Source organism: Cimex lectularius, unplaced genomic scaffold (genome assembly GCF_000648675.2).
Source record: "Cimex lectularius strain Harlan isolate CLEC.00 unplaced genomic scaffold, Clec_2.1 scaffold474, whole genome shotgun sequence".
Taxonomy (NCBI): domain Eukaryota; kingdom Metazoa; phylum Arthropoda; class Insecta; order Hemiptera; family Cimicidae; genus Cimex; species Cimex lectularius.
Genome location: NW_019393070.1, coordinates 65957 through 80678, shown reverse-complemented (window position 1 = coordinate 80678; position 14722 = coordinate 65957). Strand labels below are relative to the sequence as shown.

General features: G+C 32.1%; 2 non-coding genes across 2 annotated transcripts; both read left to right on the top strand.

Annotated features, from left to right (window-relative positions):
* The first annotated feature begins 3525 nt into the window (after window positions 1-3525).
* Trnav-aac lies at window positions 3526-3598 on the top strand. The gene has a single exon. It is a non-coding gene; the product is annotated as a tRNA-Val (tRNA).
* Window positions 3599-4827: 1229 nt separating this feature from the next.
* Trnav-aac lies at window positions 4828-4900 on the top strand. Its single transcript has one exon. It is a non-coding gene; the product is annotated as a tRNA-Val (tRNA).
* The last annotated feature ends 9822 nt before the right edge of the window (window positions 4901-14722 follow it).

The following is a 14722-nucleotide window of genomic DNA, read 5'->3' as shown; positions in this document are numbered from 1 at the left end:
AAAATCTCTATAAATTAAACAGCATTGGCAGGAAAATATTTCCTTTTTTTCAAAAATTCTTTGAAATAATTTTAGTTTTTTTAATAGTTATAAAAATAATTTTTGAAAAAAAAATATGTCAGATCATCAGACTGTCTTTTCATATTATACGTTTTTTTACGTTTTTTGTTCAAGAAAAACGCAATAAAACCGAAAAAAATTGAAAAAAAATTTATTTTATTTTCGTAGGGCTCGGTTTTTTCCATAAAAAACGCAAAAAACCCGAAAAAATCGAAAAAAAATTTATTGTCTTTTTCGATTTAAGGAAAATAATTTTTTTTCGATTTTTTGCGCTTTTCTTGAAAAATACGTAAAAAACGTAACTACGAACCTTTTCCACTGATAAAGACAATAAATTTTTTTTTCAATTTTTTGGTGTTTTTTGCGTTTTTCTTGAAAAATACGTAAAAAACGTGCCTACGAGCCTTTTACATCGTAAAAGACAATACATTTTTTCGATTTTTTGGTGTGTTTTGCGTTTTTCTTGAAAAATACGTAAATAACGTACCTACGAACCTTTTCCACCGATAAAGGCAATACATTTTTTTTTCAATTTTTTGATGTTTTTTGCGTTTTTCTTGAAAAATACGTAAAACACATGCCTACGAGCCTTTTACATCGAAAAATACAATACATTTTTTTCGAGTTTTTGGTGTTTTGCGTTTTTCTTGAAAAATACTTAAAAAAACGTTCCTACGAACCTTTTCCACCGATAAAGACAATAATTTTTTTTTTCAATTTTTTGGTTTTTTGCGTTTTTCTTGAAAAATACGTAAAAACCGCGCCTACGAGCCTTTTACATAGAAAAAGACAATACATTTTTTTCAATTTTTTGGTGTTTTTTGCGTTTTTCTTGAAAAATACGTAAAAAACGTACCTACGAACCTTTTCCACCGATAAAGACAATAACATTTTTTTTTCAATTTTTTGCGTTTTTCTTGAAAAATACGTAAAAAACGTGCCTACGAGCCTTTTACATAAAAAAAATACATTTTTCGATTTTTTGGTGTGTTTTGCGTTTTTCTTGAAAAATACGTAAAAACCGCGCCTACGAGCCTTTTACATCGAAAAAGACAATACATTTTTTTCAATTTTTGGGTGTTTTTTGCGTTTTTCTTGAAAAATACGTAAAAAACGTACCTACGAACCTTTTCCACCGATAAAGACAATAAAAATTTTTTTTCAATTTTTTGCGTTTTTCTTGAAAAATACGTAAAAAAAAAAAATACATTTTTCGATTTTTTGGTGTGTTTTGCGTTTTTCTTGAAAAATACGTAAAAAAACATGCCTACGAACCTTTTTCATAGACAGATCATCTATAATTTCATCGTTTTGGTACCGAAAACGTAAAAAACAAAAAAAGCAAACATACAATTAAAAGTTATAACAGAATTTCTAAGAGGCGGTGATAAGTCATTAACGAGACTAAAAATTATTCGTTTAAAAAAATCCGTTCTCAATGGTTGACAAATGGTATGAAGTTTAGACGAATTCAATTGTTTACAGTTAAATTATTAAACATAAAGTTGAGGAAAATCACAAAAAAAAAATCCTTTAGCTTTATCAACAATTCAGACGTTGAACCTTCCGTCAAATTTAATTTTGCAGATAAATCCTTTTGGGGTTTCATTGTAGAATATCCTTTTTGCGTAACGTAGAAGGGTGAATATTTCCTTAACGAAAGTATTCTAAGGCCTTGTATAATTTCCGTCTCGATTCACTTTATCACTCATTCCTACTCTTTAAACAAAGTCTGGAAAACAATTTTCCCATCTCGGAAAACGGGAACATTTAAAAATTCCTGTTCAGTCATCTTCAATATCTTTTGGTAATTACATTAACGAAAGAAATAAATTCTTTTATGTGAATATATTTTAATCACCAGAAATTTAAAAAATATTTTTTTCCTCCTTTTAAATAAAACTCTACTATATTAAAAGATGGTTTAAGAAAGAAATGCAATAATGATAGAGTCTCTTGTCTAATTTTTCTACATTTTTCGAATCATTATCCAGAATTGTACATCACTAAAGCTTTTTTAAATTCATGACGTACAATTTACAACCCAAGTTTAAAAAAGAAAACATTAAAGTAATAATATTTCAGAAAGGAATTTAGTCATAAAATTATTCGTCCGCCCCTTTGGAGGGTGAGTCCACTTAATTAAGAGCAGTTAAGGACCGGTTCCGTCTGGCGTGGACAGGAAAAAATTCAGGCCGGAAAGATAAATGGCCAGCCGCCCTCGTTTGTATTTTAATTAAATAGAGCGCAAAGAGGTGAAATATTAGATTTATAATGGTGAATTTTTTCGAAATAAAGTAAAGGAATGATACCGTAATAAAACGAGGTAGTGATGATTTTCAGAGGCGGAGGATAATAATAATATTAAAATTGACGCCCCCTGGTTTCCTAGAAGGCAATTGTTACTAAAGGAAAATTAATTTATATTACTTTTGAGTTTCATGTGATCAAAAGCGGCCCTCCTTTGTTCAGTTTTGATATAAATTTAAATAAAGCGGAGGCACCTGCAATTTAATAACAAATGAAATAATAAAAAAACCTGTAAATACAATACAGATTCTGTGTGACGAATGATTTGATAAAATTGGTTTACTTTTGAGTCTAGAATTATTTAGTTTTTAAGAATTAAATATTACACAGATGTTATGATAAATATTGGTTTTTATTAGGTTTCGAGGTCCGCTAGACCAAATGAATTCTTTTCTTGAATGAATGGTTTTGGTTGAGGAAAAAGTCATTGTCACAGGCGGGATTCGAACCCACGACGTTCGGCTAAATACTCCGCTACTCTACCACATGAGCGTTCGTGACTTTGACCACTTCACTCTGACACGAACTTCCCACTTCAACCCCACCTTTTGATTTTTCACTCCTTTTTGCCATTTTTTTTTAATTTCAACCAAAGCCTTAATTAATTGAAAAGAATTTAATCGGAATTATAATATTTATTATATTATAATTTAGCGGACCACGAAACCTAATAAAATGTAATAGAAAAATTATACATACTATATTCACCGTTGCCATTTAATTTGTCGCCGAGAATTAAATTTATTACACGATATTTGAAAAATGGCAAAAAGGAGGGAAAATTCAAAAGGCGGGGTTGAGGTGAGAAGTCAGTGTCCGAGTGGATCGAAGTCACGATAGCTCAAGGGGTAGAGCAGCGGCCTATTTAGCCGAGGGTCGTGAGTTCGAATCCCGCTTGCGACACTGACTTTTTATCTCAACGAAAACCTTAATTAGTTAAATATTGTATCATACATTCGTCTCAAAAAAGATATTTTTTCGGATTGTTCAAGGCGAGAAATGCATCATCTCATCTCATTTAAAGTAAGTTTCAGCATTTTAATTATAAATTAACTATTTCAAATTTTATTTTGTAAAATATTTTTTGAATAGGGAAAGTACTTTTATTTAATTTCACAAGTGTTGGAGAATTATAAGATCAATAATTAAGAAAAGGTCACGATAGCTCAAGTGGTAGAGCAGCGGCGTAACTAGCCGAAGGTCGTGGGTTCGAATCCCGCTCGTGCCATTGACTTTTTTATCTCAACTAAATACCTCACTGATTCACGGAGCGATCATTATGGAAACCACCATGTCAGGCAGGTCTTCCAAACTGAAGTATTCACCACCGTAAATCATATTTCATTCACTTTTTACAAATGATCGTTCTACTTTTTGATTTTTAGCATTAAACATTAGGTTGCAAGAGTTACAAGTCTGCGACATGAATTGTATGGTTGAACGAGCCAATCCCTTGCCAACATAACGTTCCAAACATAAGCAGATTTTTATGCCGCTTAATTTTTGATCAGTTACAACAAATTCCTATTTAAACATGGAATTAAATAATAGTTGATATATAATTCGTTTTTCGAACTTCAAAATTGAGAGTTGAATTAATCTGGTGGATCTGCGGGTGTAGTCTTTTAATTCATATCGCCAGACATAGTTATAACTCCTTTATCCTGATTGTAAACGTATAATGCATGAAATCTTGAAATGTAAACTACAAATCTCTGAGTAGATTATATATGCAAGTCGACCTACATACTCACCCAATTTTCTAGCACACAGATTCTTCACAAGAAACAAAAATTTTAGTTTTAATTTAATAATTTTGAAAAAATTGTCAATTTTTTAATTATTCATATAAAAAAGTAATAAAACATTCTGTAGAAAACTCAAATTTAAACAAATATATTGCTTTATTAATTCTGTTTAATATTCCAGCTACATAATTACTCATTTAAATTAATATTTTTTAAACGTTTTTTCTTTTCAGAACGAATATTTATTTCATTAAATCTCATTTAAAGGGTAAAGATAGGACTCAGATTCAGGGCGCGGTGATTAGGCTAAACAATCATGATAGCCGGTCTTGCAAAACTGTAGTACTTAGCGCCGTGAAATGAATCAAATTGTTCACTTTAAACAAGAACATTAATACGACAGAAATATATAAATTTTAAGAAAATGGAAAAACAAATATATTCCTTTATAAAAGCAAATCGTTTTTAAGAGTCATCGTATTCACCCACAAGGCGCAAACATAATCACAAATTCACTAATTTCGTGGTCCGCTTGACCAATTAATATATTACAATTAATTGAGGTTTTTAGTTGAGATAAAAAAGTCAATGGCACGAGCCGGATTCGAACCCACGATCATCGGCTAGATACGCCGCAAAAAAATGGCAAAAAGGAGGGAAATTCAAAAGGTGGGGTTGAGATGGGAAGTTAGTGTCCGAGTGGATCGAGGTCACGATAGCTCAAGTGGTAGAGCAGCGGCGTAACTAGCCGAAGGTCGTGGGTTCGAATCCCGCTCGTGCCATTGACTTTTTTATCTCAACTAAATACCTTAATTGATAATCACAAATGCTAAAAAAAGTAGAATAATTGTCTGTTCATTTTGTAAAAGTTGCCATTGTAATAAATAATAAATTGACTCATTATGATTAAACAATGAAGAGAACGATCCATGTGAGGTCATTGGCATTAACAATTCATAATTTAAAATTTGAATTAATACAGGAATAATTATAAAAATCGTCGTCTACATAGCAGAAACAGTTTTTTAATTATCTATTATTTATCTACACAAATAAAGTTTCTGTCCTATAATATGACTATTTTTCATAACTAAAAAAAATATGTTTCCATTCATTTTTGATAAAACAGCACAAAATTTATTAGTGTTTTTGATAGTTTACTAGAATGAACATATTCCAGGAATTCATGATGTATGGGGGTTTTTCATAAAAATTTAACGTGGATTTTGTTCGGATTCCTCAAAGCATTTTGTTCTTCTAATATCCAATATCTCACCCACTCATATACTCGGCTGACGGAAAAGGATATGAAAAACAAGCAAACCTTCGAGGAGAAAAACTGGCCACTTTCGGATCGTAGTGTTTTCACCTTCGAAGCAGAAATAAAATATCTCCTACAAAAAACATCGCCATTGAAGGACTAACCTTTCTAGGGCGTTTTATATTGCATTCCTCTGGTGGAATATACTCCACATATTACTATTTTTTTCCAATTTTAACACTCCAAATTTTAAAAAATTGAAAAAAAAATTATGATTCATAATTTTAAAATTGGGTAAATAATTCCTAGAACACAAATTTTCTTTAATATTTATGCTTTACTCCACAAACTTTTTTAATATGTATAATTATACAAACAACAAAATCTAAAAATCAACTTTAGAAAATTTAAATTTTGATTCAAAGATAATCAAATGTTGAGGAAAACATGAAAATACAAAAAGTCATTATTTTTAATTTTTCATTTTTTATTGCATTATATGCTTTAATTTTTAAATTATAAGGAAAAGAAAGATTTATTTTTACATTTATTTTATAAATCACTATTAACTCTACAATCAAACATGTGACACAAATTGGCATCGAAATAAACAGTAAAGACCTTTCAAAGATACAAAATAATACACTTTGACAGATTGCAAAAAATCCTATTTTCCCCCAAAAAAAGGTGTCTGGTGACCTATAAATTTAAAAGAGGATAGTTCATCGGATCAAAAATTTCCAGGAAATATTTTGCTAGAAATGATCTAAAGTTAGAGATGTTTGATATTCCGTGTAATTATGATAATTTAAACAGGCTTCTTTAAGGCAAGTTATAATGAAAATGTTTTTTTTTTGTATGTTGGTTGATGGTTGTATTGATAAATTAATAAAAACGTTTATATTTATATAACGAAATGATATAATTGGCATATTTTAGAAAGGTTGTTATTGCAGAAATATTTAAGTGGGTAAACATGTAGAAAAAGAAAACGCAAACTAAATAAACTGTTGTTTGTTTGCACCTTATCTAAAAGAAAATCCCGTTTATGCTCATCAATGTAAATTGGTCCCATGTTAGAGGAACTGTATCATTTGAATTCCGTTGGATGATATTCGCGGCTCACTTCCACTGGGTCAATTAGGTTCAGGTCTGGTTCCCGAGGGACCTGGAGGGCCCATCCGTTCCCGGTTCTAATTACAAAACTTCAATAAGAACACATAAGGGACACCGAAGAAAGGGCGCCTGCGGATTAATATTCAGGTACATCGTCCGCCCAAAACCTCAAAGCTGATTGCCAGCAGGGATGAAGATTGGACGAGTACATTGTACATTTGTTACTGTCTGAATGTGAAAGTTAAGAAGGTTGGTTAAAGTCGGTGTACTACGGATTGAAATTGGGTCCTCCAAGTTCATTAAAAATGAATCATTAGTATTATTTATGAACTACCTTTAATTATTTTTTTAATCTAAGGTTTTTGGTTGAGATGATAAATTAGTATCACGAGCGGGATTCAAACACACGGCCTTCGGCTCAATACGCCGCTGCTCTAACCTCTTGAGCTATCTGACAAGCTAGCTTGTCCGTAGAGCCGCGGCGTATTTAGCCGAAGATCTTGGGTTCGAATCCCGCTCGTGACACTGACTTTTTCATCTTAACCAATACCTTAATTAATTGAATAGAATTTATTTAGTCAAGCGGACCACGAAACCTAATAAAATATTTACATACCAAAAAGAATATAATATGCAAAACCGGGCCCTCTACAACCCCCGTTTATCACAACTCGTAATTTGAGATTCTTATTTCGCAGAATTGAATCAATTTTTAAAAAGATTCACGGAAAATATAAAAGTTCCTAACTTGAAAAATTCCTGTTTGTGCATGAAAACACATGATTTTGGTTGAAAATTTATTATTATTTTTTTGATAATTAATTCACACTTTTTTGGAAATCGGTTGTAGTGTTGGAAACGAGTAGATCATAATTTTTTCACGGTACACGGAAAATATAAAAATCCCTTATTTGAAAAATTCCTGTTTGTGCATGAAAACACATGATATTGGTTATAAATTTATTATTTTTTTGCTAATTAATTCACGCTTTTTTAGAAACGTTTGTAGTGTTGGAAACGAGTAAATCATAATTTTTCTTTGATGGACTTTTGAATAATTCTACTGTATCTCACACGTTCGTTCCTGTTTTTGTCAGATCATTGTCAAAAATTAAATAAGATTAGATCCAAAAGTCACACACTTAAAATGAAATTAATAACAAATTAGTAGTAGGAAAAAAAATTGAAAAATTCATTACGAACAAAATAATTTTAAAACTCTAGATCTGACGACAACAAAATTTAAGAGAACATGTTATATTAAATAAACATACATTTCTACTTTTAATATAAATATCTATCTTTAAGTTTGTACTTTTTTCGGGCTGTATTTCAATACAAAATTACAATAAAATTTTTAAATGAAAGATGTTATTTGGTCAATCGGACCACCAAATCTAATGAATTAAATGAATAAAAAGTTAATTAAAAAATAAATGATGAAACCACACTGAAAACCTTCAGTTAGGTTAATTATATTTGATAAAATTGAATATTTTGAATATTTTGTTAGAGCAATTGCGTATTAAGACAAAGTGCGTGGGTTCCAATCCCGCTCGTGACATTAATTTTTTCATCTCAACCAAAAACCGTACATAAAAGAAATTGTTAATGGGAAAAATTATGATCATTAAGCAAATATGAAATAATTTAATATTTATGAACATTTTTAACTAATTAGTTAAGGTTTTTAGTTGAGATAAAAAAAGTCATTGTCACGAGCGGGATTGGAACCCACGATCTTCGGCAAAATATGTCGCTGCTCTACCACTTGAGCTATCGTGACCTCAATCCACACCGACACTAACTTCCCATCTCAACCCCACCTTTTGAATTTTCCCTTCTTTTTGCCATTTTTTGAATGTCGTGTAATCTATTTGATTGTCGGCGACAAATGAAATGGCCACGGAGAGCTTTAGTGAAGACATGCTTCATTTTAACTTATTAAATTCACTAGTGTTTGTGGTCCGCTTGACCAATTAATATCTTTCAATTAATTAAGGTTTTTAGTTGAGTTAAATGACAAAAATTAAACACCGTTGAAAAATGGCAAAAAGGAGAGAAAATTCGAGAGGTGGGGTTGAGATGGGAAGTTAGTGTCCGAGTGGATCGAGGTCATGATAGCTCAAGTGGTATAGCAGCGGCGTATCTAGATCGTGGGTTCGAATCCCGCTCGTGACAATGACTTTTTTATCTCAACTAAAAACCTTAATTAATTGAAAGATATTAATTGGTCAAGCAGACCAGAAAAACTAGTGAATATTTCATAAAATTGAATATTTGGTTAGAGCAGTGGCGTATTAAGCCGAAGGTCGAATGTTCGAATCCCGCTCGTGACACTAATTTTTCCATCTCAACCTAAAACCGTTCATAAAAAGAATTATTAATTGGAATAATTAAAATGGCCAATTATGACCATTAAGCTAATATGAATTAATTTAATATTTATGAACATTTTTAACTAATTTCATTTTTGTTTACATTTTACAAAACTAACTAGGCCCACCCTTGCTCATGAAGGACTAAGTATAATGACGATTTTATTTTTCTATTTCTCTGCGAAGTGATTGTTTTTCAAAAAGGCTTTTTTCTTTAAATAACATTAGGATGTGTAGGAAATAATTAATCCAATCAATTTTGTCAATAATGTCATTAATTCAATCTATAATTAATCCGACCAATCAATTTTGTCTAGAAAGAAGTAACGCATTGAAATTTTTTATTTGACATTGGAGTTGGAGAACCACCATGGGGGCAGCAGAGAAGGACGCCTGTTGAAAACTGTTGAACTTGATTTGGTTCTGTGGATAGTAACTCGAGGGCAGAAGGTAGAGTGATTCAAAAGTGCCGGGGGAAGGGCAGAGATTTATAGCCACGGAAACAATCAACTAACTTGGAGCCTCTCCTCATTAGGAGGCTCTCTTCACGAAAGAGGATGAAACTTGTGGGTTCAAAGCAGGTCGATGTTCCGGAATCGTCCGTTCTCACTTTACTGAAAAACGTTACGTTCGATTTTTTTTTACACGATTTATACTTGGCGTAGTTAAAAAATAACAGTTATAATAACAACGTATTTTAAAAATAATAATACTTATCGTTTAAATATTATTATTAAGAATGTCACAATATCATAGTAATTATAATCTACACGAGATAGTTTGTCTCGTGATCATTGGCTTTTACCAGTCTCCGAAGAAATAGGGTGTATTTTGAAACCATACTGACCAAGTAAGCCATTTCCCTTTGTCCGGCAAAGAGAGGGCTTTGGCCGAAGGGCCGGATGGATTTACAGGGTCTGAAGGGTATCGCATCGCTTTGTCTTCCCTTCCCCCTGGCACCCCTTTTCGCCTTGATGCAATCATTCCCATCGGTGTTGAGTTCCCCTATCTCGTGTCAGTCGAGACCATTTACCATAGCAGACGTCGGGATACATCAAGCGGTTAAACTCGGTTTCCCTTCTGGGAAATAAAACGTTGCGCTTGTTGGCACTATGGGGACTTCTCGATAGATGCTCGCGATAAATGGATAAGAGGTTCTCGTCTCGTTTATGCAAATAATACTTTAAGTTCTATGTTCGTTGCCTTTTTTTATATCGCAATTATCGTCCTCATACAAAATATACAAAAAAATCTTCATTTCACAAAAAATTTTGCTAGTAAATAAAGATAAATTAAAAAGAAAACATTTCCGCTTGCAACAAATCCGTTCCAGATTGCCCAAGCCAAAAATGTAGGGCTTTTTAGAAGCTTCTGGATAAACATTTCCCTGATTCTAAGACCAAACGGATTTCAAGACTTGTATAGATTAATAAGTTTAATTTAAAACATTAGACAGATTTGGATTGATGGAATTCGTACTGGGATGGCAGGATATTTTGAGATTAGAAAGAATAGTTTAGTTCTAAAAGTTCAGATTGGTTGTAGTAGTTAGTACATAGTTTTTTTGTTGTTGTGGAAGTGTTTATCTGCTGTCAATCTTTTAAATTTAAATTTAAATTGTTCATATCATCTGTTCCCTTATATTTTTCCAAATCACAAGTCCAATGAGATATTTCTTCAGTGAACCGAGTTTCAATTCGCTGACAACAATTGTGGATGGACGATGATTTAAAATATTGTATATTGAGGGAAATGTGAAAGTTATTAGATTGAATTTCATTGAATTGAATAATTCTATTATTTGAGAAATTCTTTCAAACAGGGAAATTGGTACTAAATTTTTACGAAGATTCAAGGTTTATTGAAATCTTTGCAAAATCGTCTGCATGTTGTATGGGAATCAAGACTGATGTGAATGCTGTGTATATTGATTATACCAAATATGCATTTGGAACACCCGCTTCGGGGTAAATAGAGAAAAATTAACCGATTTTTACACGAATCAGAAAGATAAAATTTTATAAAGAGGTAACAAGTGAACAAAGAATAGGATAAAATAGTCCAGGACTATAAAAGCAATGAAGAAGCCTTCCTTCCGCTCCGAGAAGGAGGCAATTATGTTTACTATCACAGTCAGTGATGATGCCTAGATTTGAATTATTGATATGAAATGAATCAGAAGCTTTCATTACTTGCATACTTACGCTTTAGGGCAGTTTTCTGACAAAGTGACGGCTTTCCGATAGTTTACAGTTTGACAACCTTTTTAAATTTGAACGTTATATTATTTTGTAAAACAGTTTTCATAAAATTAGTGTCCCTCAAACATATTTAACATTAATTGGATGTTCAACAATTGTAAAATTTAAATTGTTTTACATTAATTTCCTTGTTTTCGCTACTTCTCTCTTTCACTCCATATCGCTTTCTCTCTCCCTCCATTCTCTCTCTCTTACACACACACACACACACACACACACACACACACACACACACACACACACACACACACACACACAAAGTTTGTTTCTTTGATTGCTTTGATTCCTTTCTCTCTCTTTCTCATTTTTTGTGTGTTTCTTTCTTTAAACCCTCTCCCTCACTCTCACTCTCTCTCTCTCTCTCTCTCTCTCTCTCTCTCTCTCATACACACCAACCAACACACACACACACACACACACACACACACACACACACACACACACAGAGTTTGTTTATTTGATTGCTTTTATTCCTTTCTCTCACTTTTTCATCGTTTGTGTGTTTCTTTCTTTAAAACCTCTTTCTATCTCTCTGTCTGTTTCTCACCCACTCACTCACCCACCCCACACACACGCAAAAAATTTTGTGGATATATTGACCAAATTTTATGAAGATTGATACCGGGAATCAATTTGAAGTAGCAACAGGCCCAGGTCGCTAACTCGCAACCGAGGCTTCAATTTGGATAAATCGAAAAAAAATGTACTTTTCAAATGTGTTTTTAGACTTTGATATTTCCTTAGGTTCATAAATTTTTTGTGGATATTTTGACCAAATTTTATGAAGATTGATACAGGGAATCAATTTGAAGTAGCAACAGGCCAAAGTCGCTAACTCGCCACCGAGGCTTCAATTTGGATAAATATAAAAAAATATACTTTTCAAATGTTTTTTTAAACTTTTGATATTTCCTTAGTTTCATAAATTTTTTATGGATATTTTGACCAAATTTTATGATGATTGATACTTCTGGAATTCTCTCTCTTTCTCTCTCATTCCATCCTACCTTTTTCATTAAACATTTCGTTTTACTTTTTCATTCACATTTTCACTCTCTCTGTCTTTCGTTCAATTTCTCATTCGTCCAATAGATAATTATTTATCTATCGCTTACGCTTTTGAGATTGTTCTGTGTTTTTTTTTTCGTTTCATAAATAAGATCAACTTCCATCCGGCCCGGAGGACTAAAAATATTGTTCGCGTAGATTACACGGCTACAATGAGATGGACTGTATTCACTTATTGCATGTACCTTCCCTCTCTCACTCCCTATATTTGGTTAGAGCAGTGGCGTATTAAGCCGAAGGTCGAATGTTCGAATCCCGCTCGTGACAATGACTTTTTTATCTCAACTAAAAACCTTAATTAATTGAAAGATATTAATTGGTCAAGCAGACCAGAAAAACTAGTGAATATTTCATAAAATTGAATATTTGNTCTCTCTCTCTCTCTCTCTCTCTCTCTCTCTCTCTCTCTCTCTCTCTCATACACACACACAGAGAGTTTGTTTCTTTGATGGCTTTTATTCCTTTCTCATCTAATTTCTATGATTTTTTCATATATATTTTACTGTTTCTTCATTCATGATAAAATTATGTCCGTCTTTCCGAATTTACTTTCTTTATTTTTTGTCTAAATCGAATTCGCTCACTTTCCTTATCCACTGATTTTCATTTCAGCTGTTAAATAGTCAATCTTTCCATATAATTATCTGTCGGTCTATTTATTCATTTATCTACTAATAAAAACGTTTTTATCTGCCTCATATGCTACTTATTCCAATATACCCACATTCTATCTTGGTAATTTTTTAACCATTTCAATCACTCTCTCTCTCTCCCTTTGTTTTTTCTCATATCCTGCCTGTCTGACTCTCTTGCTCTCCCTCGCAGATCTTTCAAAAATGCAGAAAGTGAAAATATGGCGGTGAATACGCCAGTCTTACAAGATGCTTGGTTTTTAATGAAGTTCAGCCATTGAAGGAACAAAAAAAAATTATTTTTCTATCTTCCTGTCAATATTTCGGTCAATTTTCACCCTTCGTTAGGACACTTTGTTCTGAAAGTATTGATTTAAATAAAATAATGTACTGAAATTAACAATGGTTTATTCTTTTTAGTATATACAACTTCAAAATTCAAGAATTACAGTTTGAAAAATATATTGTTAACAAAATTTAGAAAAAAATTCTACACTCTTTAATAAAAGAAGGTTTTCTTGACAAAAGATATTTCTTATCAGAACGGACAATGTAATTTTCCAGATAGCATGTATGAGAATGGTAACATAATACTCAGATTTGACAGACGAGATCTAATGATGCTTGAATAGATCTTTTTCAACACATCTCCATTCTTTTGCCCAACGTCAGCCCAGTTGAGATTCATCGTTAATCACTTGGACATTTTCGAAGTAGAAAAGTTAAAATATCATTTTTTCTCCTTAAATTGAACTTCATTTTGTTTTAGGCTGATTTTAAAAATTGTGTCTTTTTTTCTGAAATATGTCGATGAAATTCATTGCGGTAGGATATTTATGTAACGTTTGAATTAGAATGAAAAGGTAGTGGAGTTTAAATTTCCTTAACAAAATGAATTTTGCATTGTTTTTATACAATTCAATAGTTTTCTTGGTACCCTTGACCAATTAATATCTTTCAATTAATTAAGGTTTTTAGTTGAGATAAAAAAGTCANCAATAATAGTGAACGCTAGAGTAATGCGTAGAAAATAAGTTGACGTTTAGGACCTTCCTTTTTAGTTAAGCTGATACAGGAAATAATAGATTGAACATAAATTCAATATAAGTCAATAAAAAACGAGCCCATAAAATGATATGTAATTCTTCTATGTATTGTGTTTTCTACTGGTCAAATATTGAACTGAAGTAAATAATTGTCATTGTAAGATAAATTAAACTAAAGATGAATATGAAAAGAAATATTTGTATGATATTTCAGCAATTTAGGTTTTTTTTATTAACTTAAAAGGCGTTAGTAGCTCTTGCACGTTTACTCTTCGAAAGACATTACTCATAAGTTATAATATAATTGAGTTTTAGACTTTAAAAGCAAAACCATGCCGCGATGGTCCATAAGCAGAGATTCAACGAAAGCGCCGTATAAAATACGATATAAAGGGGGTGCGTTGATGCTGTGGCGGGGGTTAGGTTGGTCATTAAATAAAATCAGTGATCCGAAAACATTCGGGCCTGAGGAGGGGCCGAATCGGATAACAATGCCCTGTTTCCAAGTTTTATATATCCACCGGATTCTGTCGGCCGAGAAGGGAAAGATCATCAATACCAAATAATTTCCAAGAGGTAAGACTAATCCTCGATTAAGAAGCGAATCCGTTATAAGTGGGCCGAACGCACTTCACCGTCCGAAGCCAACAACCCGTAAATTTTCTATAAAAAATTATTATTTTAGATTTCAGTTGATCGCGCTAATTAAACATGATAATATATCATTAACGTACGGATTTATTTTTATACAAAAAATTACTTTTATAATAATTAGCCACATTAGCCGTTATGGGCTTGAATCCCGATATAACCCACAAATTCTTAATTGAGTATAATATGAA